This window comes from Rattus norvegicus, chromosome 5, assembly GCF_021556685.1.
Source record: "Rattus norvegicus strain SHRSP/BbbUtx chromosome 5, alternate assembly SHRSP_T2T, whole genome shotgun sequence".
NCBI lineage: Eukaryota > Metazoa > Chordata > Mammalia > Rodentia > Muridae > Rattus > Rattus norvegicus.
In genome coordinates this window covers 150809345-150837183 of record NC_141538.1, presented here as the reverse complement: position 1 = coordinate 150837183, position 27839 = coordinate 150809345, and the positions used below count along the sequence as shown (strand labels likewise).

General features: G+C 46.5%; 2 long non-coding RNA genes across 7 annotated transcripts; one reads left to right on the top strand and one right to left on the bottom strand.

Moving 5' to 3' along the window:
• Positions 1-274: 274 nt before the first annotated feature.
• Positions 275-19818, bottom strand: LOC148006083 (uncharacterized). 4 transcript variants are annotated; one of them, XR_015621183.1, is made up of 3 exons: positions 19724-19818; positions 784-1010; positions 275-700 (listed from the first exon to the last, which is right to left on the bottom strand). It is a non-coding gene; the product is annotated as an uncharacterized LOC148006083 (long non-coding RNA). The 4 variants fall into 4 exon arrangements; XR_015621184.1 differs by having other exon boundaries at positions 275-679; XR_015621181.1 differs by having other exon boundaries at positions 784-916.
• On the top strand, positions 600-14430 carry LOC102548282 (uncharacterized). 3 transcript variants are annotated; one of them, XR_015621185.1, is made up of 6 exons: positions 600-1585; positions 2618-2973; positions 3172-3592; positions 4769-4894; positions 7970-8115; positions 12550-12717. It is a non-coding gene; the product is annotated as an uncharacterized LOC102548282 (long non-coding RNA). The 3 variants fall into 3 exon arrangements; XR_015621186.1 differs by lacking the exon at positions 12550-12717 and adding an exon at positions 11112-12379; XR_015621187.1 differs by lacking the exons at positions 600-1585; positions 4769-4894 and having other exon boundaries at positions 12550-14430.
• Positions 19819-27839: the final 8021 nt, after the last annotated feature.

Here is a 27839-nt window from a genome sequence, read left to right as displayed (position 1 = left end):
AAGCAAATGGATCTCTGTGAGTCTGAGTCTAGCCTAGGCTACAGAGTGAGCTCTAGGCCAGCTGGGGTTACACAATGAGACACTGTATAAAAACAGAAATGGAAACAACAAATTTAGACGTTTCATATTTTTGCCTCTTTTTTTCCCCTAATGTTAAAGAACAACGATTTAGAACTGGGGACACAATTCAGCTAGTAGAGGGCTCATCTAACATGCTGTGGGGAGAGAAAACAGGGGAGAGAGGAGGAGGAAGAGGAAAGACAGAGGAAACAACTTTTTTTATTTCCTTTATTTATTTATTTATTTTTTGAGCTGGGGACCGAACCCAGGGCTTTGCGCTTCCTAGGTAAGCGCTCTACCACTGAGCTAAATCCCCAGCCCCTTTTTATTTCTTAACCTTGTCCACTGAGCTAAATCCCCAGCCCCTTTTTATTTCTTAACCTTGTAACAGATACCATGGTGGGCCTCTCAGCCCCAACCCAGGATCACTCCTGGGGCCAAATGAAGGCTGACCTAGGTTGACCTGTTTCAGATCCCCTGCACTCTGTTGGAATCTGCGGTTAACAGCACAGAGACTGGATGTGGCAGAAGGACTTCCCATAAGAAGACAGGGCAAGAATCCGTCGCTGACCATAGAGCGAGGGGCCGAGGTCCCAGCCTGGTGCCTGGCAGCAGTTCTCTGAGGACACAGGAGGAAAGACTAAAAGGATTTGGATTTTTGGAAGGCATGCTCTGTGCCTCCCAAAGCTTGCAGAGGGGGAAGATGGAAGAGCCTAGACCAACCTGTCTATTTCTTCTGGTTCCAAACTCCATGTGGTTAGCATTGAGAAGACAGATATGGATCAGAGAGGCCACCGTAGAGAGATGCTGCACACTTCTGATAATAGAGGCACCATGGAGCGGCACTCAGCACAATCTAGGAAGAGAAATCAAGGAAGATCTTCTGGAGGAGGAGGTGTTTTCCTCTGAGGCCAAAAACACTGCAGAGACTGTCAATGCCCCGGAGAGTCCTGGTACAACGCAATGAAGGAGAATTACTTACGTAAGCAGGGGAAACCAGAGTTTCGACTTTGATCTGTCTGTCGCTCTTTCACTGCTGGGGACTTTCTCACTCCATCCCCCAGCCCCCAGCCCCCAGCCCCATACCTCCTTCCTCTTCCCAGCTCTCCCACTCACAGTCACCAGCTCTATTCACAGTGGGGCTTTCCAGAAACATTGTCGCATTGGTTGGGACGGTGGGCTACAGCAGCACTCTTTCAGGAACTTCCCCTCTTGAAGGGTTATCTTTTTTTCCTTTCTGTTTTCTTTTTCCACGTTGAGTCTATGGGCATGAGTGTGTGCCGCACATGTGGAGGCCTGGGGCTAAGGTCCTGATAGCTTCATTCTTGCATCACTGAGGCAGGGTCTTTCAGTCAATCCCAGAGTTCCCTGATGCAGTTAGATCTGCTTAGCCAGCTTGCTCTGAGGGTTCTGTCTCTTCTTCCTGAGGCTAGAATGACTGCCTCACCTAGCGGCCTTTACATGGGTTTCTGGAGATCTGAACTTCCCTCCTAGCAAACACGTTAATGGCTGAGCCATCTCTCCAGCCCTGAGTTATCTTATTCATACAAACACAGTGAGTGACTTGATGATGGTGATGGATGGTAAACATCTCCATGACTATTCTAGAATGCACTGAATTGTATGCTTTCAATGTGTCAACGAAACAGTATGCAAATTGCGTATCAGTAAAATTGCTTTTTAAACAACGGTAGGTGGGGGGCTGGAGAGATGGCTCAGCGGTTAAGAGCACTGACTGCTCTTCTAGAGGCCCTGAGTTCAAATCCCACAACCACATGGTGGCTCGCAACCATCTGTAATGGGATCTGATGCCCTCTTCTGGCTGTGTCTGAAGACAGCTACAGTGTGCTTATAATAAATAAGTAAGTAAATAAATACATCTTTAAAAAAAATGGTAGGTGGTAGAACACTTGTTTAGCATGCAGGAGGATTGGATCTAGGATTGGTGGGGGAACAATTATAGCGGCTTAAGTAACAGAGGAAGTGTGGTCTGACTGGTCTGACGGCCGTAGGTCTGTCGCAACCAAAGTTCTGCTACTTTGCCGCCACAGGACAACATGTCCTTGTCTTCCTAAACCTAATTTTCCTCATTGTGAGGAGGATTAAATTTTTGATTGCCTTTATTCCTTTGGTGTGTTTCTGCGTGTAACGGAAAGTCAGAGGACAGCGTGCTGGAACCCTTTCTCTTTCCACCATGTGGATTGAACTCAGGGGATTGAACTCAGTCTCAGGCTTGGCAACAGGCACCTTTACTGTAGAAGCATCTTACCAGCTTGTAAGAGAGAACTAATGAATGGCTGAAAGCCAGAGAGTCTGTCCTTCCTTCCTTCTTTCCTTCCTTCTTTCCTTCCTTCCTTCCTTCCTTCCTTCCTTCCCTTCTTTTAAAGATTTATTTATTCTATGTATGTGAGTACACTGTCACTGTCTTTAGACACACCAGAAGAGGGCATCCGATCCCATTACAGATGGTTGTGAGCCACCATGTGGTTGCTGGGAATTGAACTCAGGACCTCTGGAAGAGCAGTCGGTGCTCTTAACCGCTGAGCCATCTCTCCAGCCCCCTTCCTTCCCCCCTCTCTCTTTTTGTTGTTGTTGTTGTTTGCTTGTGAGACTGTCTCATGTAGCCTAGATAAGCCCGAACTCCCTATGTAGCCAATAAGGATGGACTTTGGGTCCTTCTGCCTCTGTCTCCTGAGTGCTGGGCCCACGCCCGGTCTATGAGGTTCTAGGGATCAAACCCAGGCCTCCATGTGTGCCAGGCAAGCACTCTATCAGCTGATCTACAGTCCCTGGCCCCTGCGCCTGGAGATCTTGTTAGTGTCCTGCCTCTGTCATCAATAATCGTCTGTTAAGTGGAGTCAAAGAGACCCACATCGCTGGATGATTGAGACTTTAAGACCGAGTTGGTACTTAGCAATTTTTTTTTAAAGATTTATTTTATTATATATAAGTACACTGTAGCTGTCTTCAGACACACCAGAAGAGGGCATCGGATCTCTTTACAGATGGTTGTGAGCCACCATGTGGTTGCTGGGAATTGAACTCATGACCTCTGGAAGAACAGTCGGGTGTTCTTAACCACTGAGCCATCTCTCCAGCCCCCATACTTAGCAATTTTTAAGAATTATGCTTCAGACGCAGTCCAATAAATAGTAGTTAGTTTATCTGTAATTATTTTATGTCCTACATACTGTTTGAGCTCTTCTGCTCAAGATGTAAACTGCTCAAGATGCCCACTGAAACCTAGTACTGAACCCCACTGGCCAGGGACAAGCCCTGCCCTCAAGGAGGGTGTAGTGGTTTGAATATGCTTGACCCAGGGAGCAGCACTATTAGGAGGTAAGGCTTTGTTGGGGAAAATTGTGTCACTGTTGGGGTTGGCTTTGAGACCCTCCTCCTAGCTGCCTGAGGAAAGTCTGCTCCTGGCTTCCTTTGGATGAAGATGTAGAACTCTCAACTCCTCCAGTGCCATGTCTGCCGGGACGCTGCCATGCTTCCTGCCATGATGATAATGGACCGAACCTCTGAACCTGTAAGTCAGCCCCAATTAAATGTTGTCCTTTCTTAGAGTGGCCTTGGCCATGGTATCTGGTCACAACAGTAAAACCCTAGTTAAGGTAGTACACAAATAGAGGTAACCTGCCAGCCCATGCTCTCTCCAACAAAGGTGAGCTCTAGAAGTCTCCATCCATAGCTAAATGATCCTCAACCAAGTCAGGAACCTAGACTTCATTGTCTGGGATCGTTAACAGGTCGTGGGGAGCTGGGAGGTGACATGCCTCAGGCTGGGGCAGCCTTATGTGTTCTGTGATTGTGCCCCTCTCAGGGCAGAGAGGATCATGAAACCCCAGAGGCTTGGAGGGAGACAGACAGAGGGCTTTTGCCTTGGATCTCGATCCTAGTCCATTTTCTGTCATTATCACACACACACTCACACGTGCACATGTACCAAAATAAAATCCATCTTCGTGGGTGAGTATTTAGCTCACAGACTGGGAAACTAGAAGGCTAAGATCAGATGGCCCCATCAGTTCAGCCTACGGTGATGGCCCCCTTGTCTGAGTCACCCTGTGATGAAGGAGGGAGGGAGACATCACAGGATGAGACCAGATTATTCATATGACCCTCCTCCCAAACCCTCCCTTTCATTTTCTAATTTTAGAGACGGGATCATGTGTAACTCAGGCTAGCTTCAAACTCACGATGTAACCTTGAATTCGGATCCCCATCTTTACCAGAGTAGTACTGGGATTACAGGCATTCACTGCCCTATCGGGCTTATGAACTCCAAGCTCACTAGGCAAGCAAGCTACCAACTGAGCCACCTCCCCAGCCCTAGTTCATAAACATCAGAGTTGGCAACCACTCAAAAACAGACACAACTAATTTATTAAGTCTAAGGCAGAGAAATCCAGGAACTAGGCTTGCTCTTTGAAAGCAATTCATTCTCTCAGGAACCAACAAGAAGGGCACGGAGATGGCTCAGGGGTTAAGCAGATCGCTTGGGTCCAGTTCTCTGCATCCATTTAGTGGCTCACAGACCATCTCTGATCCAGTTCCGGGGACCTAATGCCCTTTCCATAAATATTCCCCAGCTCTGACCACACTGGAGACCAGGCCTCCAGCACACGAGCTTTTCGGAGACAGCCCACAGCCGATCCTAAAGCACTGTCCATTCACTCAACAAATGTATTGAATCTCTTCCCAGGTCACAAAAGGAGGGATTTCCTGCTCCCAAGAGACCTACAATATAGGAGGAATTGGCACTAAAGAGGGAATAGAAGTCACGGTTGCAAGACAGGCAAGGTGGCAGTGACAGCTATAATATCAGCAGGTGGGCGCTAAGGCAGGAGGATCATCACGTGCTTAAGGCCATCAAGACCCTGTCTCACAACTACGAATCAGTACTACCGCGTCGGGAAGGAAGAACTGCCCTACTGTTTTCAAAACAGAGTTAAGAAACAGAGATGGGGGCTGGAGAGATGGCTCAGCGGTTAAGAGCACCCGACTGCTCTTCCAGAGGTTATGAGTTCAATTCCCAGCAACCACATGGTGGCTCACAACCATCTGTAAAGAGATCCGATGCCCTCTTCTGGTGTATCTGAAGACAGCTACAGTGTGTACTTATATATAATAAATAAATAAAATCTTTAAAAAAAAAAAAAAGAGACAGAGATGGTTGAAAAGGCCGCTCTTTCTTTGTTTCTTTGATTCTTTGTTTCTTTCTTTCTTTGTTCCTTTGTTTCTTTGATCCTTTGATTCTTTCTTTCTTTCTTTCTTTCTTTCTTTCTTTCTTTCTTTCTCTCTTTCTTTCTGTAGTCTATTTATCTTACTCATTACACTGGGATGAATTGAGCCAGACATAGCATTAGGGCGATTGCCACCACAGACTTGTTTTCCAGGAGGGAAGGGATTTTCCTCTGGGGCGTGTGTTCTGAAGACTCAAGAGCATGGGCGTGAGAAGTCCTGGGGCAGAGATTATGGTCAAGTCCCTGAGGTGGCAGGAGGCGCTACAGTCATGAACCAGCCAGAAAGGCGCCTGGGCCTTTGTACAAGGAGAAGGGAGGGAGGGAGGGAAAGGGTTAGGCAACAAGCAGATCTGCATGAGGTTTGGTGAGGAACTTGGAAAGATTCGGGTCCGTTGAGACATCACTGAGAGGCTCTGTGCAGAGACACAGCATTTTAAAATCACTCTGAACAACGCGTGCTAGCTCTAATCTGTAATCCTCAGGAAGATTGCTGTGGGTCTGAGGGCAGCCTGGGCTATGGAGTGAGTTCCAGACCAGAGCAGGCAACAAAAGTAAGAACCTGTCTCGAAGGCCAAACATTAATTAATTAACTCAAATAAAAGGTCACTCTGGGCACTGTGTAAATTTGGGGGCAGGGGAACAGCTGGGCAAGAGAGGGGCGAGGAGAATGACCTATGTATTGGTAGCCAGAGCCAGGCTGTCCATGGAGGCAACAGTGAGGAAGAGTGGAAGTCTGGATCTATTTTGACAGTTCCACTTCCTGGTTCTGGTTCCTCATAAAGTCAGGCTTTTTCATCTTGCCCCTGAGTTCATGCCAAATTCCCCTTCGATCTCCTTCCTACCCTCACTCTCACCCCGTTTCCTTTTTGCTTGAGTAAGCTAATGTGTAAGGGGAGGGTCCTGTTATTTGCACCCAAATCACCCTGACAATGAGACGTGCAGGCTCACTAGCCTGCTCCAACTCACCCACCACCCAGTGCCATCTGCCCAGCAGAAAAGAACACGTTTTGACGTGTGAGTAATGCACACAGGACTAGTCGATCTCCTGAGGGAAACCTTCTTCCAGGGCACTTCTGAAGGAAGCAGTCTGCGATGGCTTACCTTATGGTGTGGAAAGAATGCTTATGATATACCCAGAGATGTCTACCACACCAGATAAGAAGTGCAGGGAACTCTCACAGGCACTGACATGCATACCCTGAGCCAGGCTTTGTCCTAAAGAATTTGCATGTACTCGCTCATTTAAGCCTCAGGGAAATGATAAGATGTAGGCTGTTCCTGTTTCTATTTTTACAGAAAAGAATCACGGACTGGGGAGCCTGGGTTTGGCTCTGCAGTGGAATGCTAGTCTGGATGGACGAGACTCTTGTCCTGGGCCCACAACATCATACACAAGAGTAAAACTCACAAGCCAGGCGGTGGGGGCACATGCCTTTAACCCTAGCATTTAGGAGGCAGAGGAAGGCAGATCTCTGTGAGTTTGAGGCCAGCCTGGTCTACAGAGAGACTTCCAGCACAGCCAGGGCTACACAGAGAAACCCTGTCTCAAAATAAAATAAAATAAAATAAAATAAAATAAAATAAAATAAAATAAAATAAAATAAAATAAAATAGAATAATACTCATAAAATGAGTGTGCAGGTGAGCCCAACTGTTCTGCTTCATGCTCTCAACCAGTATCCGTCTGTTTCCTCAGATGGATGAAATCAAGCTATACTGGACTCTAAGATGTTTCATGTTATATAGAACAGTGACCTGGCCTTGGTCTTGCTAGGGGTCTCCACAGTGCAAGCAGCTTTTGATTCTGTCTCATGGGAAGAGAATGACTATAGCTGGGTGGACCCAGAACTGTGTGTCGGTCACATCCCTTCAGCACAGACTGGTAAACTACTTATTCCTGAGGATAGATGGGGTGAGTTGACACCATGGGCACACACAGATGGATTAAAACCATATTGGGAGGTAGCTAGAGAGATGGTTCGGTAATTAAGTATGTGTACTTTTCTTTTCTTTTTTTTTTTAAGATTTATTTATTCTATGTATGTGAGTACACTGTCGCTGTCTTCAGACACACCAGAAGAGGGCACCACATCTCATTACAGATGGTTGTGAGTCACCATGTAGTTGCTGGGAATTGAACTCAGGACCTCTGGAAGAGCAGTCAGTGCTCTTAACCTCTGAGCCATCTCTCCAGCCCCATGTGTACTTTTCTTGAAGAGGATCTGAGTTCAGTTCTCGACACCCATATCAGGAGCTCACAACACCTGTTACCCCAGCTCCAGGGGGATTTAATGCCTCTGTCCTCTACAGGCACCTGTACTTGAGTTTACACACACCACACACACACACACACATACACACACACACGAACACACACACATACACACATTCACACACATGTAATTAAACATAAAATAACACTTAAAAATATTTTTGAAAAAATCAAGCCCATAAACTTAGAGGATACACCAGACCAAGGAAAGAATACACCTCCCTCACTTGGACTCCATCATGTGAGAGACACCTAACACTACAATGGTCCCACACAAGCCTCTCATCTGATACTTGTTGCGTGTGTAGTAACACTTTTGAGAATTCTGGAACTTTTGTTTCTTTAAAAAATACAAAAACATAAGACTATGCTTTCGCTTTAATCCCAGGTGTGGGGATAAGGGGCTGCTTCTGACTTTCCGCAGCAGCTGACCGTGCTCTGTCTGCCTCGTGCTCTAGCAGAGGCGTGGTTTTGCCAGCTGCAGGAAGTTTCTGCGATTGTGCGATGTCTGGAACTCTGAGAACTTCTTAGAGGGTACGTAAGTACGAGGACTCAAAGCGATTGGGTGGGTGGTTGTCAGGCATTTAGGGAAGTTGGTTGTGGTTTATTAGCAGCTAAGGTCAAAGAAGAAAGGAAAGGAAAGAAATTGGATTCAGAGCTCTCTTTCCCCTCTATCCTTGTTTCTCTCCTACCTAATGTCAGGGGGTGAAATGGGGGGAAGGGAGTAAAGGGTGGAAAAAAGAATCCACAAAATAGCAAAGACCAACTACACATGTGCATCCAGAACCAACAAACAGGGGTCTTCTCAGCTGTCTCTGGAGCTTCCTCCCTGTTGTCGATGCACCCCACTCAGCTGCCTTTCCACTCACCTGTTCCCTCTCTGGCCTTGAACCTAGACCTGAACCCACTCTTGCTACTCCCAGACACCAGTGCTGAACTCTTCCTCTCAGCTGAACTCTGCGGCTTTGCTCTCTTTACTCCAGCAGCTCCTCCCTCCAGGCACTGGTCTGGTTCCTATCTTACGACAGACTCATCCTCGGTCTACCTCGGAGACCCTCGACCTCTTCTGCAGCCTTTGTAACTTGTACTCCTTCTGTGACCCATAGGAGTGCATATAGATATGTAGCTGTACTTAATGTGTGTTTGCAGTGTGTGATATGAGAGTTCATATGAATTAAGACAGGCAAAAAAAAGAACCCGCGTTGGCCTTGACCAGGTTACCATGGGAGGTGGGATTGCATAACAGATTTCTGTCATTAAAACTGCTCAACTTAGCTGGGTAGTGGTAGCGCATGCCTTTAATCTCAGCACCTGGGAGGCAGAGGCAAGCTAGTCTCTGAGTTCGAGGCCAGCCCGGTCTACAGAGCCAATTCCAGGACAGCCAGGGTTGCACAGAGAAACCCTGCCTCAGATAGATAGATAGATAGATAGATAGATAGATAGATAGATGGATAGATGGATAGATGGGTGGGTGGGTGGATGGATGAATGGATGGATAGACAGACAGACGGATGGATAGATAGATGGATAGATAGATAAAGATAGAAAAGAGCTGATGAACTTTGTGATTTGTTATTCCTTTCTTTGGTTCTTTTTTTCGGAGCTGGGGACCGAACCCAGGGCCTTGCGCTTCCTAGGCAAGCGCTCTACCACTGAGCTAAACCCCCAGCCCCTGATTTGTTATTCCTTAACAAATTCCAACATTGTGGAAAGACAGAAATGCTTCCATCTAGCATTCTCATGACACAGAACCTGGTGTAGCTTGTGCTGGCTTTAAACTTGCTCCGTAGCTCCTGATTCTCCTGCCTCTGCCTCCCCTGGGATTACAGGCAGCTTGTGCCACCAGACCCAACTGTGTGTGTGCTAAGCAGCCGAGCTGTGTCCTCAGGTCAGTGTCTGCAGGCACACTAGTGGCACTCCATTGAACAGGACTGACTGGCTCACTGTGGCAAGCCCAGCATCCCAGGCCTCAGAGACCTCCACAGCCCTGAGCAGGTATATCACATATTGTTATATCCTTTTTATAGATGAGAAAGCAGACACAAGGAGGTGGCATAGCTTGGTCCAAAATGCTGGGCAAGCAGGAGAAGCATCTTTACAACTCAAAGCTCTAGTCCTGTGCTAAGAACTACACTGCTACCCTGACTTACTTAAGGTGAAGAAAAGCGATGAATGAGGGATGAGGGGGAAGCCCTTGAAGTAGAGGCCAACAGAGGCTCAGGAGCTCCAGGGAGCCACTCTAGGCCAGAAAGGCAAAGACTGGCAGGAACAGAAACCTTCCCTTATACAGGGATGGCAACAAGCAGAGAAAGAAATGTACTGGCTGGTTGGTTTTGTGTCAACTTGACACAAGCTAGAGTCATCAGAAAGAGCCTTAGTTGAGAAAATGCCTCCATGAGGTCCAGCTGTAAAGCATTTTCTCAATTAGTGATCAATGGGGAAGGGCCCTACCCACTGTGGGTGGGGCCATCCCTGGGCTGGTGGTCCTGGGCTCTACAAAGAAAACAGGCTGAGCAAGCCAGTAAGCAGCATGTGACTCCTACATCAGCTCCTGCCTCCAGGTTCCTGTCCTGCTTGAGTTCCTGTCCTGACTCCTTTTGGTGACAAACAATGACGTAGAAGTGTAAGCCAACTGAACTCTTTCCTCCCTAACTTGCCTTTTGGTCATGGTGCTTCCTCATAGCAATAGCAGCCCTAAGACAAGAAGGATGTTGTAGTCTGGCTTGTGTTACTGTGTAAACCAGAAGGTAGATCAGTGGTAAATGCTTATCTAGCTTCTGTGAGGCCCTGGGTTAAATTCCCAACCCAGCAAGGACACCAGAGACAAGAGCTAGATGTGGTAGTCCAGGTAGTGTAGGTAGTACTCATGAGGAGAAGAAGCAGGAGAATAGCCATAAGTTCAAGACCACTCTGGTCTACATAGTGAGTTCTAGGCCTGTCTCAGAGTCTGGATACTTTCTACAGAGAGAGGTTTATTTAGCTCTTCATCCCAGGGACTATTTGCTCCATCACTGTGTGCTGCTGTCAAAACCTCCACTTCCCAGCTACACAAGGCAGGGAAGCAGGAAGGAAAATTTGTAACATGGACAAGTAAGTATAAATAGAAGCCACCATCCTCTAGCGACCTCACTTTATGAAAGCCAGCTCTTGTGAGAACTGACCAACTCATGGGAGAATGGACACGCACATTCAGGAGCCAGAATTCATCTGTTTGCAATCATGGAGTTCCCATGACTAAGGCTGAACCTTCAAGATTCTACAGACTCAATGCCAGCCATCCCGAGGTTGTTCTGAGCTTTCAGGACATGAATATTTGGGGAACAAACTATCGAAGCCTTAGCCAGGAAAGGGGGGATATAGTTAGGATACAGTTAGTTTGGGTGGGGGGAGGTTCTTGAGGCTCCACCCTGAGCTGAGGGGCTATTGGCAACTGATGGTTGCTGGGGGAGAGGAAATCTTTTTTCTTAAAGGGTGTGGTAGGTTGATTAATGCTTTTGCAGTCAGCACTCATTATACTCACTGGGTTATAGGAGAAGAAGAAGGAGGAAAAGGAGGAGGAGAAGAAGGAGAGGAGGAGGAGAGGAGGAGGAGGAGGAAGAGGAGGAGGAGGAGGAGGAGGAGGAGGAGGAGGAGGAGGAGGAGAAGAAGAAGAAGAAGAAGAAGAAGAAGAAGAAGAAGAAGAAGAAGAAGAAGAAGAAGAGTAGAAGCACTGAAGCAAGAGACTGGGAAGGATTGGGGTGGATATAATTAAGATTCATTATACATTCGTATGAAATTTCCAAAGAATAAAGAAAAGTATTAATAACTTTCAGCAAGTCAGAGGCGAGCAAGGCCAAAAGAATGTCCAGAATGCTGAGCTTCTGCTTGGTGCCTTAGTTTCCTTAACATTTTTCCCTGCCCCTCCTCCTGCAGCTGTCCCTTCCCTTAAAGACATAGATCTTGAAATGTCCTATACGGTCCTTTGCCTCTGATTGCCTTTGGGCTGCTAGCTATGCTAATACGACTCATGGAGCAGAACTAACTGGCTCTATGTGGGGCAGGATCATTGGTAACTGATGCCAAGATTCAAATCCGCTGGACAATGTGGGACAAGCCTGGAATCCTAGCCCTCAACAGGCAGAAGATGAGAAGTTGCTACACAGCCAGTCAGAAGCCAGTCTGAACACGTGACACCTTGTCTCCAAAAAAAGCACAATCATTTTTTTTTAAGCTTTTAGGGAGTGGAGTAGGAAGCACATACTGCTCTTGAGGGCCTCAGTTAAGTTCCCAGCACCCACTTCAGGTGGCTCATCGCTACCTGTAACTCTGCTCCAGGGAAGCTGATGCCCTCTTCTGGACTCCAAAGGCACCTGCATTCACACAAACACATAATTTTTTTAAAAAATTAAATAAATAAAAACAATGATAAACTAAACTCTGAAAAGGCTCAAGTCATCTAACTTGACTCCTGCTAAAAGTCATTAATTTAAAACCAAATGCCCGGGGTTGGGGATTTAGCTCAGTGGTAGAGTGTTTGCCTAGCAAGCACAAGGCCCTGGGTTCGGTCCCCAGCTCTGAAAAGAAGAAAAGAAAAAAAAAATGCCCAATCAGGCAGTAATGGCTCATGCCTTTAATCCCAGCACTCGGGAGGCAGAGGCAGGCAGATCTCTGAGTTTGAGGGCAGCCTGGTTTACAGAAGGAGTTCCAGAACAACCAGAACTACATAGAGAAGCCCTGCCTCAAAAAAAAAACAAAAAAAAAAAACCAAATGCCAGGGGAATGCAGATGCGAGTGACCGTTACAAAGCTCTTTCAGCCAACCGTATGTCACAGACAATTGATCCAAAACAAAAAAACAAAACAAAAAAAAAAAAACAACAAAAAGAGAAAAGCAAATGGCCACTGCCTCAAGTGTCACCTCACTTAGCTCAACCTCCTCTCCACCAACCCTGCCCTGACCCCTAACTCTGCTATTTTTTGCCCCATTTAGGGCCTTTGAACTTGTGGAAGATTCTGACTCATCCTGTCCAACCTCAGTCGTGCTTCCTCTTTCTCTTGCCCACTACAGCAGGAACACACGCCCTGGGCAAGTTTGGGCCATTGTATGCCTTGGTCAGCAATCACTTGTTTGTAAGATTAAATTCCTTCAAACTAGGAGAAAGAAAGAAAGAAAGAAAGAAAGAAAGAAAGAAAGAAAGAAAGAAAGACGCAAAGACCAAGAACCACCCAGAACCCAAGATGATAACCACAGTCACGTGATAGAATTTGGACAGAAGACCTTTACCTGACTCTCTGTCTAGGGAGAGACCATAACATGTTGTTATGCTGAAATGAATGTGAGCCCTCCTGGTACGCAGAACTGACAAAGGAAAATGGACCTAATCCATCACTTCCAGACCTCTCACCGGGATCAAAGACATTGGAAGGGAATCAGGATGTGGAAAGGAGAGAGAATGCTATGAAGAGACAACCCTGAGGAGACCCTATCATCAACCTTACTGTCTGCTAGTTGGGCTGTGGCAAGGCTAAAGAGTGCAGCTAATGAATGAGATTGGAACGTACAAGCCCAAATGCAGCACTTAACACGTCAATCATTTTGAGAGGAAGGTAAGGGAGAAACGGGAGTCTCCGGAGGGAATTTCTTGCCGCCCATATTCTACCCAAAATCAAAGCACTGATTTGATGAGTAACAGAAGAGGAGATTCTCTTATTACTGGGAATGGAGAGTTGCTGATAAGATTCATCTTTTCCTACCAACCCTGTGGAACAAATTCAAATCTTCCATAGTCCACTCTCATCACTGTCCCACAGTTAATTGATCATGGTCCAGATTCCTTTTCCCACAGTCTTCTCTTATCTTCAGAGTTCGTAACTCCTGTTAAAATGACATAAACCAGGGATGGAGAGATAGCTCAGAGGTTGGGAGCACTGGCTGCTCTTCCAGAGGTCCTGAGTTCAATTCTCAGCAACCACATGGTGACTCACAACCATCTATAATGGGATCTTCTGGTGTATCTGAAGACAGCTACAGTGTAGTCACATACATAAAATAAATAAATAAATCTTTAAAAATTTTTTATATAAACCAGATACACAAGCACATGTGGCTCATACAGCACTTGGGAGTCTCAAGTGGGAAGATTGCAAGTTTAAGACCAGTCTGGACTATATAGCAAGATTTGACCACAAGGCAAGAAAAGAAGATGCAGGGGCTGGAGATGGCTCATGCCTGTCATCCTACAACTCAGGATGCAGAGGCAGGAGGATCACGACGTAAAGATCATTCTAGGTTCCATGGCAGCACATTTCAGACTGACTTGGGCTACGGTGAGCTCCATCTTAAAAATGAACACCAAGCCAATGACATGGCTCAGTGGTTAAGGGTTCACTATCAAGCTTGGTGACCTGACTTCAATCCACAGGACTCACAGGGTAGAAAACGAACTGATTTCTTCGAGTTGTCTTCTAATCTCCATGTGTGTATCATAACACTTGCACACAGTCCCCCTCCCAGTAAATGACTATATATATATATATATATATATATATATATATATATATATATATATATATACTAGCTGGTGTGAGTCTCTGGCTTCAACCTCTAATGCTGAAATAAATCAATAAACAAATAATGAGACAAAGAAGTTTAAGTGGGGCTGGAGAGACGTCTGAGCAGTCAAGAGTGCCTGCGGCTCTTGCACAGGACCACAGTTTGGTTCCCAGCATCGGTGGCCTCACAACCACTTGTAGCTCCTGTTTCAGGAGACACAGTGCCCTCTTCTGGACTACAAGGGTACCTGCACTCACACACACACACACACACACACACACACACACACACACAAATAAAAATGTAATTTAAAATGAAGAGTCTTCTGTGCATGAGTTTAACGGCTACTCAGCCATTCTTTGCAAGGCCATAAAGCCTTATGTTCATAGGCTGTGAAGTCGACCTGCCTTGTTTTTAATCCCACCCATGCCAAGGATATTTGATGGTCGCTACGGGGGCACTTCGATCCATAAGCCTGCTGTTTAGTTTTTCTGTCTCGTGGCTGAAATTAGGAAACAGGATTTGGTAAAGCCAAGTAGATTTATTTACAGTTTGAACCAATGGGGGAAAGAAAGTTGGTTTCTCTATGCCTTTTGTGGAGCACTGTCACGATTTTACAGAAAAGGTGAAGTCACTGGGCGTGGAGTCAGATGCCTGCAATTCCAACCCTCTGAAGGTAGATGGAGGATCAGGCTTCCCCCGTCACACTCTGCTACATAGAGTTAAAGGCCCGCCCTATCTATGTGCCTTCTACACATGAGACCCTGTCAAAGAAAGAAGAGGAGAGCGGGTGGAAAGAGAGCGACAGAGACAGAGAGAAACAGAGACAGAGAGACAGAGAGAGAGAACAAGAGACAGAGACAGAGAGACAGAGAACAAGACAGAGACAGAGAGAGACAGAGACAGAGAGAGACAGAGACAGAGGCAGAGAGAGACAGAGGCAGAGAGAGACAGAGACAGAGAGAGACAGAGACAGAGAGAGACAAAGACACAGAGACACACAGAGAGAGATAGAGAGATTCAGGAAGGGATTATAACTCAGTGACTGCTGAATGCGTGGCCACAAATGGCACACATGTCACCCCCTCCAAGGCTCAGGGAACGTCTTGGGAAAGGGGTTGGGAAGAATGTGAGAGGCAGAGAGAAGAGCTGAGTGCCATGAAGTGCCTTCATTCAGGCAGAGCAAGGCCACTGAGCTCTTGAACTCTCAGCAGGCACAAGCCCTACACAAGAGGAGGCCCATCAGCTTCCTACCACACTGTGGGGAGGGGTTCCCAAGGCTCACCCATCCCTGAGGACTTAGAGACAGTTAATTGATTGACCAGGGAGGGAGAAACTGTTTCTTTAGTGTTGAAGTCACCAATACAGTGCCTGTGCTCTGTAAGCAATCAGTTAAACTCACCGAGTCTCTCACACAAAAGACAAACAAAAACCACACAAAAGTAGAAAGGGGACAAGAAGAGGACCGGCACCTGCAGAAGGGGACAGGAGGAAGTGAAGGGGGTAAATATGACCAAAATGCATCATATACATGTATGAAAATACCATAATGAAACCTATGATCATATATATTAATATATGTTAATATATGTTAATAAGAAGCCCTCTCACCAGCCCTGTGTTTCTCAACTGTGAGATAAGCTCTCAGAACAGGGTCAATGTCTTCCTACCTGGGAGAAAAGTCCCTGCCCCCGTGTCACCCAGACTTTAACCTTTACTGGCCTCAGTATGGGCTTCCTGGGGTTACTTTTAATTCCTTGGAGTCTTCACTTCAATAGTCCAATAACCAAAGTGGAAGCCAGTACACCTTCTCTGTACCTCCTCTCCCACCAGAGCCATGGCTCAGAGTCCACTTTGAGAAAGGAACGGATGTAACCCACGTGTTTGGCAGCCCACATGTCCCCTGAATCTCCAACCAAGTAAGGTTATTCTTTCTCATATTTTTTTTCATGTAATCGAGCATTTAAGAGGCAAAGGCGGGCTGATCTCTGGGAGTTCAAGGCCAACCTGATTTCCATAGTGAGTTCCAGGACAGCCAAGGACACATAGAGAGACTCTGTCTCAAACACAAACAAGATAAACAGCTCACTAGGTACCCAATTTGTTTCTTTATTCTCTGAGACAGGGTTTCTCTGTCTAGCCTTGGCTGTCCTGTGATTCACTCTGTAGATCAGGCTGGCCCTGAACTCAGATCTCCCCGCCTTTGCCTCTCAACTGCTGGGATTAAAGTTATACACCATCATCACCCAACTACCAACTTCGCTTTTAAAACGTTTTATCGTCGTCGTCGTCGTCGTCGTCATCATCATCATCATCATCATCATCATCACATCTCTGTGTGTGTGTGCACGTCTGTACTGTATATATACTGGAGCACACAGAAAACACAGAACTACTTTATAAAGTCTGTTTTTATTTTTTCACTTTATGTGTGCTTTGGGGATGGAACTCATGTTCTCAGACTTGCAAAGCAAGTCAAACCATCTCACCAGTTCTTCCCTTGAATGCTTGATCCCCATCTCCACCTCCTGGGTGCCAGCATTACAAGCATGGGCAATCCTGCCCATCTTGTTCACTAAAGCTTCTCGAATACCTGACATTTGTCAGAAACTGGGGGGTACAGTTACGGAAACCCCTGACTTCATGGGGTTTATTCTAATAAAGAAGATAGATCATGCTTTCTATCTCTGTGATTAAACACCGTCACTAAAAAGCAGCTTAGGGAGGACAGGGTTTGCTTGGCTTTCACTTCCCCGTCATAGCAGCAGCAGGGGCAACAGCTGCCACCACTCCCTCAGGACTCTGACATTTATATACTCTCTCAAGGGTCCCCAGAATTCCAAATGTAAACTGTCTTCAGCTGGCAAAATCACGCCCCTGCCAGAGCACAAGACAAATCACAGTCAGCTGCTGTGGACGATCTGAGGCAACCCCATGTGCCACATCGGGATTAAAACAAAAATCTATTCACATAGCATAACCCCGTTTTTGAAGAAACCAAAGTTCCCACTACACCTGGAGGGAGAAACTAAAGCAGAAACCACAGCAGAACGCAGCTCCCTGGCTTTGTCTCCATGGCTTATTCCCCTTGCTCTCTTAAACAACCCAGGCCCACCTCCCAGGGCAGGGGAGGGGGAGGCACTGTTCCCAGTGGGCTGTGCTTTCCTCCTACAACCACCAGTCAAGAAAATGCCCGCCAGCCAATCAGATAGAGGTATTTTATCAACTGAGGCTGCTTCACAGATGAGCCTGGCTTGTATCCAGTTGACAGAAAAACAAAACAAAACAAAAACTAAAAAAACTAACCGGCACAGACAGTAATGGGTAAAAATGCAAACATTTAGTCCCACAAAGGAAACAAGAAGATGGGTGGATGCCTGTGATCCCAGCATTTGGGAGGTGGGAAATTGGGTAGCTCACAACTGCCTGTAACTCTAGCTCCCAGGAATCCAACTCCCTCTTCTGACCTCTATAGGGACTAGGCTTACATGCACAGACAGACAGACAGACAGACAGACAGACAGACAGACAGACAGTTAAATAATAGTAATAATGATGGTGACAATAACGATTAAAAAATAATAATAACAATAATAATAGCCTGAACTACATGAGATTCTGTCTTCTAAAAAGTCAATCGACAAACAAAAGGGAAAAAAAGAATCAGTAATTCTTGGGAAGTTAAAGTTGGCTTGAACTCCCTGTCCTAGAGTTGGAAACCTGGAATCCCTCCCAGTATCTAAGGGAGTGGCTGTGAGATCAGGGACCTCTGACTCTGGCCCTATTCTGTTTAACAGCTCTTCTCAGGAATTCCTGTCATCCAGGAATTCCCAGCCATCCACTAAATCACACAGATAAACAAACAGCTCACTGAGAATCTCCCTGCAAAGCAGCTCCTCAACAGCTTTTCTCCTAGAGTTCCTCCCCCATCCCACCCCATCCAGTCAGTCTCACCCATGGAGTTGATGGTAGGCTGAAGTCTCTGGGTGGCCAACAGCCTCTTGCGAGAGGCGGGGCAATGTAGAGAAGGGTTCAGAATTCAGGGTCTTCCCTTTACTGGCTATGTAACCTGGGACAGACAGCTTAACTTTGTCTCTGAGTCCAGTGTGTCTGTCTGTACATTAGATTAAAGGTCTCAAACCTCGAAGAACTCCGTGGAAAAGCACTTAACAATGTTTTCACTTGCCACTGCCTTCCACTGCCTCCATCCACAACAAATTCTGTGCTTCTCTCAGCTTCTTCTGATCCTGACTTTTCCCAAGACAAAGGAATTTGATGAGAAAATCCTGTCAGGACCAAATCAAAAGCGGACCTTTCTCCCTGTGTGTTTTTTAAATTTATTTTATTTTATTTTTCTTCTCCCCATTTTACACAAAGAGAAACTGAGTCTTACCCACCTCCCTCCCTTCTTGTCTCCTTCCCTTTCTTCCTTTCTCCTTGTGATACTGGAAATGGAGTCCAGGGTATTTCTCATACGCCAGGCAGGCAAGCACTCTTAGCCATGGCCCCAGCCCCTTCGGAGTTTTGTTTTGTTTTTGCCCTTAAGACTTATTTATTAAAGTGCCTGAGACAGAGACAGAGAGAGAGACAGAGAGAGAGAGAGAGAGAGAGACAGAGAGAGAGACAGAGAGAGAGAGACAGAGATAGAGAGAGACACAGAGACAGAGAGAGACAGAAACAGAGACAGAGAGAGACAGAGAGAGACAGAGACAGAGTTTATTTATGTGTGTGAGAGAGAGAGACAAAGAGACAGAGAAAGAGACAGAGAGAGACAGACACAGAGACAGAGACAGAGAGAGACAGACACAGAGACAGAGACAGAGAGAGAGAGAGAGACAGAGAGAGAGACAGAGAGAGAGAGAGACAGAGATAGAGAGAGACACAGAGACAGAGAGAGACAGAAACAGAGACAGAGAGAGACAGAGAGAGACAGAGACAGAGTTTATTTATGTGTGTGAGAGAGACAAAGAGACAGAGAAAGAGACAGAGAGAGACAGACACAGAGACAGAGACAGAGAGAGACAGACACAGAGACAGAGACAGAGAGAGACAGACACAGAGACAGAGACAGAGACAGAGAGAGACAGACACAGAGACAGAAACAGAGACAGAGAGAGACAGAAACAGAGACAGAGAGAGAGACAGAGAGACAGAGACAGAGTTTATTTATGTGTGTGTGTGAGTTTATGCTCACCACATGTACACAGGAGCCTTTAGAAGTCAGAAGTGGATCTCAGGTTCCCTAGCATTAGAGCTGTGGATGGTTGTGGACTATCATGTAGGTGCTGGGACCTGACCCAGGATCCTCCACGAGAACAATTGCTCTTAACTTCTGAACCATCTCTCCAGCCCCTTGTTTTTGATTTTTCGAGACAGGGTCTCACATTATAGCCCAGACCAGTCTGGAACTTTACTACATAGCTCCAGCCGATGTTGAACTCACAGCAATCCTCCTGCCTCAGCCTCCAACTATCTTGTTTCATTTGGTTTGGTTTTCCCCAAGATCCTCTTACCTCTTAGACCACAGAACTGAGATTACAGGCATGTGCCACCATACCTGGTAGCTGATGCAATTTTCTCCCCTGACTTACACAGTGATGGTACAGCTTACCTTCAGAAAGCCCGAAAAATTCTTCCGAGGTGTCATCTAAGCTGACAGATTGCCGTCACATGTGGGCACTTCCACATTCTAGATTTGCAAGTGGCAAAGCTTGCGGAACTGAAGGAAACGTATAGAAATGGATGTCTCAGAAAAAGAGAAGTCACAGCCTTGAGAGGAAGACCAAGATCCTCAATTTTCAAACTATTTACAAAGTGTGGGTATGTTTTTTTCTTTCTAAGTTCCCTCTTCAAAGAAATTATCCCTCCCGGGCTCTAAAGAGCTTAGTGCCACACCCTGCCTACCTTTGCTGTTAAAGGTACAAAAATTAAGTCATCTAGGAAGTCATTTAAATGTTAATAAAAATCAAAAAATTGTTCAGGGTACAATGATACAGGCCTATAGTCCCAGCATTCACAAGTAGAGACAGAGGAATCAGGAGTTTCAGGCCAGCTGCGGGCCAGCCTGGGCTACATGATAAGGTCCCATCTCAAAAAATAATTTATATGTTTTAATTATTAAAAAAAAAAGAACTTAGAATGATGCCTGCTTGTAACCCTAGCACACAGAGGCAGAGGCAGAGGCAGAGGCAGAGGCAGAGGCAGAGGCAGAGGCAGAGGCAGAGGCAGAGGCAGAGGCAGAGGCAGAGGCAGAGGCAGAGGCAGAGGCAGAGGCAGAGGCAGAGGCAGAGGCAGAGGCAGAGAGATAAATTGCTAGTTTAAGGTCAGTCTCACACACACCAAATTTCAGGCCAGCCTGAAATAGCCAGCATAGAAAGATCTTAACAGGGGTTGGGGATTTAGCTCAGTGGTAGAGCGCTTGCCTAGGAAGCGCAAGGCCCTGGGTTCGGTCCCCAGCTCCCAGCTCCGAAAAAAAGAACCAAAAAAAAAAAAAAAAAAAAGATCTTAACAAAAACAAAGAAACAAAGTATTGTAAGTGTGAGTACTGACGAATGTGGCAGTCAGAACTGTATAGTTTGTTGATAATGGGCCTGCCACACCAGGCCCCCAGACCTTAGCACAACTAACTCCATAACGAAGTGCCACGAAGGCCATAAAACTCAGCACAAAGACAGCAAAGACAGCACAACCGGCCAAAAACTAAAACAGAGACCTAATCCATCAACGTCCATAGCTCTGGAAAGTCTCTAAGTAGACTAACCTTGCTTTTTGGCTTCTGTAGTTCTGTCTCTGGCTTACTGTTCTTGTTAACTGACATATGTCAACCCAGAATTTGGTTCTTATGCTTAAAATCTGAGAAAGTCTCAGGGCTACACTGGGATTCCAAACACCTGGTGTAGTTTCCTGTTAACTAAGAGTTTCTATTGTCTTTTTTTTCCGGAGCTGGGGACCGAACCCAGGGCCTTGCGCTTCCTAGGCAAGCGCTCTACCACTGAGCTAAATCCCCAACCCCGAGTTTCTATTGTCTTAAACCTGTGTCTGAGTAGTCTTCTCTGGTGGATACCACCACACTAAAAGCAGTTTGGAGTTCAGAGTGGTTAGCTCACATCTGTAATCCTGTCATTCAGAAAGGTGAGGCAGGAGGATTTCAGTGAGTTCGGGGACAACTTGGACTCATAATGAGTTCCAAGCCAACCATGGCTACAGAGTGAGACCTTGCCTCAAATAAAATAAAAATAAATAAATAGGTAGGACTGTGATGGTGTAGGCTTTGGGAGGCAGAGGCAGGCAGATCACTGAGTTTAAGGCCAGCCTGGTCTATAGAGCCAGTTCTAGGACAGCCAGAGCTACACAGAGAAGTCCTGACTCAAAAAACCACTACTACTACTAGTAGTAGCAGTAGCAGCAGCAGCAGCAGTAATAGTACTACTACTAGTAGTAGTAATCCTATAAAATAAATAAACTTTAGTTTGATTGCTGAACGTATAGATAAGAGTGCTTACATAGCATGCATGAGGATCTGGATTCATTTCCAAGCACCGCAAGGTTAATTAATAATTAATCAATTAAAGGAACTTTGTTAATGTGTTTTAGAAGGTAGTAATCCCAACCTTTGAACTTTAGCCTAATTAAATTATATGAAAGAAGAAACTCGAGTAGAGTTTGACTCCCTGTCGGAGTGCTCGCCTAGTGTGTGGGATGCCCTACCTTCGATCCCTGACACCATGAGAGAAAAGAGCAGAAATAAAGTAATAAAATGCTAGAAAATCAGGGCTGAGGCCATAGCTCAGTAAGATGAAGTCTTTTTTTTTTTTTTTTTTTTTTTAGCTAGCATGTACAAGGCCATAGGTTCAATCCCCAGCACTGCATCCCAGCTTTTAGAAAATTCAGAAATTCAAAGTCATCCTGAGCTAAGTGGTAAGTTCAAGGCCAACCTAGGCTCCATGAGACCCTGAGTCAAAAATTAAAAAAAAAAAACAAAAACAAAACAAAACCAGGGAACGAGTGGGAATGTGGGGAATGAGTCACGTGTCTGAGGTGGGTGTTTGTGTGTGTGTGTGTGTGTGTGTGTGTGTGTGTGTGTCTGAGGTGGGTGAGTTTTTGTGTGTGTGTGTGTGTGTGTGTGTGTGTGTGTCTGAGGTGGGTGGGTTTTTTTGTTTGTGTGTGTGTGTGTGTGTGTGTGTGTGTGTCTGAGGTGGGTGGGTTTTTGTGTGTGTGTGTGTGTGTGTGTGTGTGTGTGTGTGTGTCTGAGGTGGGTGGGTTTTTTTGTTTGTGTGTGTGTGTGTGTGTGTGTGTGTGTGTGTCTGAGGTGGGTGGGTTTTTGTGTGTGTGTGTGTGTGTGTGTGTGTGTGTCTGAGGTGGGTGGGTTTTTTTGTTTGTGTGTGTGTGTGTGTGTGTGTGTGTGTGTCTGAGGTGGGTGGGTTTTTGTGTGTGTGTGTGTGTGTGTGTGTGTGTCTGAGGTGGGTGGGTTTTTTTGTTTGTGTGTGTGTGTGTGTGTGTGTGTGTCTGAGGTGGGTGGGTTTTTGTGTGTGTGTGTGTGTGTGTGTGTGTGTCTGAGGTGGGTGGGTTTTTTTGTTTGTGTGTGTGTGTGTGTGTGTGTGTCTGAGGTGGGTGGGTTTTGTGTGTGTGTGTCTGTCTGTCTGTCTGTCTGAGGTGGGTGGGTTTTTTGTTTGTGTGTGTGTGTGTGTGTGTGTCTGAGGTGGGTGGGTTTTTTTGTTTGTGTGTGTGTGTGTGTGTGTGTGTCTGAGGTGGGTGGGTTTTTTGTGTGTGTGTGTGTGTGTGTGTGTGTGTGTGTGTGTGTGTGTGTGTGTTGCCTCTAAGTCCGTCTGCATTACCTATGGTAGATTTGCTGGGATTCTTCCTCTGGAAGAGCAGCAAGTGCACTTAACCACAGAGACATCTCCATCCCTGCCCCTATCCCACCCCCACCCTTGGTCAGGGCTGTTTTAAGTGCTTTCTTTCTCTCTATCTCAATGCAATCATTGACAGCATTCTAGAAGAATGGGCTCCTTCCTTCCAAACATGTCAAATTGGCCAGACAACAATATACTTGCCTGGCAGTTTGACAGATGTTGGAACTGACTGAATTCAAGCAGTCAACTCTGGGTTCATATGCTAGGTGCCTGGTTGACATGTGGCATCACTGACAGTTGCTCCTGGCTGATAATACCCTGCCTCCTTTTCTCTCCAGTGGTATAGGGAGAAGCTGTTTCCCAGGTTGGTGGCAGGCTCAGCACCACAGCTTGTCATCTGACGAGACAGTAGCAAAGGGGAAGTAGACAGCTCAAAGTCACACAAGCAAGCAGGAGCTCTGGTTCTAGGCCACACTCCCTTCCTCTGACAGGTTCAGGGGCCCAGTAGCCGAAAGCCCACTCATATGTAGGGAGTGGAGGTAGGGATGGGGGTGACACTGACCCAGGTGCAGAAACTCTTCTTGGACAAGATGTCAGAGGGTCCCTGGCTAGGACCAGAGAAGTACAGAGCTTGGTGTGGCCCTGGCAGGTGCTCCCTTGGTTGATTCAAGCTCCTTGGCTGGTCTGCAAAGCCTGAGGCTGGGCTTGATGCAACTGAAGAGCTAAGCAGAATTCCAGACAGGACCGACATGGAGGAAGGAGCATCTTGATGCCTGGGAATCCTGGGAGAGCCTCCCAACACTACAAGACCTTGTCTGTGTCCACAGTTGCTGTCCCCACAGGAGACAGTGGAGCTCTCAAGGATAATAACAATGTTGATTATTTCTGAGGTCACTTTGCCATGGCCAGCAGTGATGGAGGCAACAACACTGGTTCTGGGGGGAGGGAGTATGGCTCAGAGGTAGAATGCTTGCCTGGTACATATACATCTTTGAAGCTGCCTCTGCCTCCTGAGTGCTAAGGTTAAAGGTCTGCAGCACCACAGCCCAGCTCAGGACACAATCTTAGCAGCATAACCATCTCTTCAGCCCTTCCCCCGCTACTGACATTTTTTTTTTCCTTTTCTTTTTTTTCGGAGCTGGGGACTGAACCCAGGGCCTTGAGCTTGCTAGGCAAGTGCTCTACCACTGAGCTAAATCCCCAACCCCTGACACTTTTATATTATGGGATAAAGGGTAGCTTTGTCTCCTTGCTTTCGGGGGTTGTCTGCGAATGACAAGCCGTGGACAAGGACACTGCTTTTTTTTTTTTTTTTTTGGTTCTTTTTTCCGGAGCTGGGGACCGAACCCAGGGCCTTGCGCTTCCAAGGTAAGCGCTCTACCACTGAGCTAAATCCCCAGCCCCAAGGACACTGCTTTTATTCTAACAATCCACTCTCCTTCTGTCTGTCCTCAATGACATAGTATTTCTACAGTCTGGGCCATTGCTGTTCTCTTTTCCCATTCTCACAGGTCTGAGAATAAGGCGACCCCATCTCAAGACAAGGGCTCTTGGAGCACACTCAAAGACGTGGTTAGGTCTGGAGCCAGGGTTCCAACTTGACCTCTACAGTTTCTCTGTGAGTTTGAACAGTACCTGGCATTTTAGTAGCATGCCGCATACCACCTCCCCATGCGTCTTGCGTCCTTGCATCTCACTGGGTACAGCTTCATCCTGGGTTATCATCAGCTATGGAAAACAGGAGTTCTTTGGTTTAGGAAGAGCAGGAGAGTAGACATGCTAGTCCCACGTCCCTCCCATTCCCCTGTCTTGCCTTCCTACTTGTTGGCTGCTGCTGATAGCCAAAGTCGTCTGCAGTGAAACATTCCCCAGGTCAGCAGCCATGAGCAGGCCAGAAAATCAATCATAAACAACGTTAACTGCTGGCCGTGGAGATCTCAGTTACGTCTTTCCTTGCCTCCCTCCATCATAGGTGTGCGTGAAGTTACCGCTGGGATGATGCCCTCGTGGGTCAATCCCCAGCCTGCGCACTATTGGTACCAACTAAGGGGATAAAAAAGTTACCAACGGTTACCAGGAGATTCACTATCAGCCAAGAACAACTCTGGAGGGCTGAGACCACAGAGCATTCACAAGGCCCTAACTTCAGTCTCCAAAAACAACAACAACAACACACACACACACACACACACACACACACACACACACACACACCAGTTACCAATGAGTCAGGCATGGTGATGCATACCTAAAATCTCAGCGCTTGGGAGGTAGAGGCAGGAGGGCCAGCGGTTCAAGGCTAGCCCAGACAGTACAATAAGTTGGAGAGCAGTTCCTACTTACATGGAACCCAGTCTCGAAGCATAAGTAAATAATAATTAATAACATTAAATTAACACTAAATAATAACCCACACCCTACCCCAAGTATCAAATCATACTTCTCCTCAGGAGAGGAAGGAGAAAGGATTTGCCTCTTATTATGCCTGTTCTAGGAATAAACTGAAGCTTAGGATGTACACTGATTTCCAGGGTCACACGGCCAACCAGTCAGGGGTGGAGCTAAGCCTGAGACTCTAATATTGCTCATCTGTATCACCTGCTGGATCTTGTATGAATACTTCCAACATGGCCACTTTCAAACATGGCCTCCCGAGGCAAGCATCTAGGAAGAGAAGCTCCCAATGAACTCTCACAAGGCCCGTGATCACGGAGTATTGAGTAGAACCATCTGTTGTGTTGTGGGTTTGCTTGTAAACAATTCCGCCACTGTCACTTGGAGGTGGCGACCTTCTCTCTTTTTTAAGCTTGGCCCTGCAGTAGAGGGCTAGACCGTTAAGCATCTGTGGGATTTAGAGACAAATCGTTTTCTTGTCCTTGTGTCACCTTCCCTCAGACAGCCACACACACAATACCCCACGTGGTTGGGACTTACTGACCAGACTCTTTCACACGATGTGACTCAGACTTTGTGGCCTCAGAGGCAGGAAACACCACCTGGAACATGAGAACCGGTTGTGAGGAAGTCTTCCATGGGAGTCTGAATTTGCCTGCCTGCTCCCCCCACCCCCATCCCCAACAAAGCCTCCTTTTCACCTTTTATAACTGTATTGTCATTGTTACTTTTTCAGTTTCTGACAAAAAAACACTTCAGGGAGAATGGATCTATCATGGCTCACAGTTCCAGGGTACACAGTTAGTCCATCATGGCGGGGAATTCAAGACAGCTGGACCGTGTGAGGCACAATCAGGAAGGGAATGAAATCAGTCCGCTCACTTTCTCCTGTTGGTTCTCAACCTGTGGGTTGTGACCCCCCTGGGGGTGGGGGTTGAACAACTCTTTCACAGGAATCAGCCAAAACCATCAGAAAACATAGATATTTACACTGAGATTCATAATAGCAAAATTACAGATACGAAGTAGCAACAAAAGTAATTTTATGGTTGGGAGGTCACCACAACAGGAGCAGCTGTGTTAGAGGATTGAAACACTAGGGAGGTTGAGAACCACTGTGTTAGACCAATCACGATCCGAGCCAGGGAATGGCGACACCCACAGTGGGCGGGTATTCCCACCTCGATTAACACAATCGAGATAATCTCCCGCAGGCAAGTCCAGAAGTCCATCTTCCAGGTGATTCTAGATTCTGTCAAGCTAACAACTGACACCATCACATTATGACAACATAAAATGTATCATTTTATGGGGCTCGAGGGATGACAGCTCAGCGTTTAAGAATACCTGCTGTTTTGCTGGGTCCCTTGGCAAAGGACTCAGGTTTAGTCCCTGCACTCAGCTCACGACTGTGCAACCACAGTTACAGAGAGACCAGCGCCCTCTTCTGGCCCCCATGGGCACAAGGCACGTAAGTGGGATCACACACTTGTCCTTTGGTGCCTTTGCTGTCGCTTAGTTTAGGAGGTTGTTACCACCTGTCAAATGCCCTTCTACTTTAAGGTAGGTCTAAGCCACATATTCTCACTCCTCTGACAGCAGACAAATAGGTTGTTTGCGCTTTTGGCTGCTGTGAATAATGCTGTTCCGAGTGTTCATGTACAAAGACTTGATTCCTCGATTACAATTATTTTAGGTATACCTCTAGGAGTGAAATTACCAGATAATATGATAATTATATATTACCAGATAATATGACCATTTCTCCCTGGCACCACCCTCTCCCCGGCACCCTAAGCTTGGCGGTGGTGGCCCATGCCTTCGAATCTAGTACTCAAGAGGAAGAGGCAGGTGGATAACTGTGAGTTTGAGGTCAGCTTGCATACAGAGCGAGTTCTAGGACGGTCAGGGCTACACAAAGAAACCCTGTCTTGGATTAAAAACCAAACCAAACCAACGAAGCCCCGAGGCCTCACGGACCCGGTGCTCTACTGCTGAGCTTTACCGAACTCCTGTTTGCTTGCTTGTTTGAGACAAGGTCTCGTGCTCTATGGTCCAGGCTGGCCTCCAACTCCTGCTTCAGTCTTCCAATTCTTGGGATCACAGTCTGGTGTCACCAGGCCCAGAAGTGGTATTTGATGGCTTGGGAAGTCATCGGAACAGTTTCTACAGTTGCATCATCTCGCACCCTCATGAGCGAGGCACAAGAACTCCTATTTGGAGGGCTGAGGCTGTGCCACCTCATTTGGTACAGGCCTTATCTAATCTAGCATGTTCAAGACAAGGGTTAGGTCTCTGGCACGGCATAAATTGGACCTGTGTGTGGACGACCTATAGGTGGTCCATCCCACCACTCGGAGGTCAGAGCAGAAGGAGCAGGAAGTCAAGATCAAGGTTATGCTCACCTGCGTAGTGGGTTCAAGGCCAGTCTGAGCTATCCCAGACCCAGACTCAAAAAATATAAAATAATATAAAATAAAA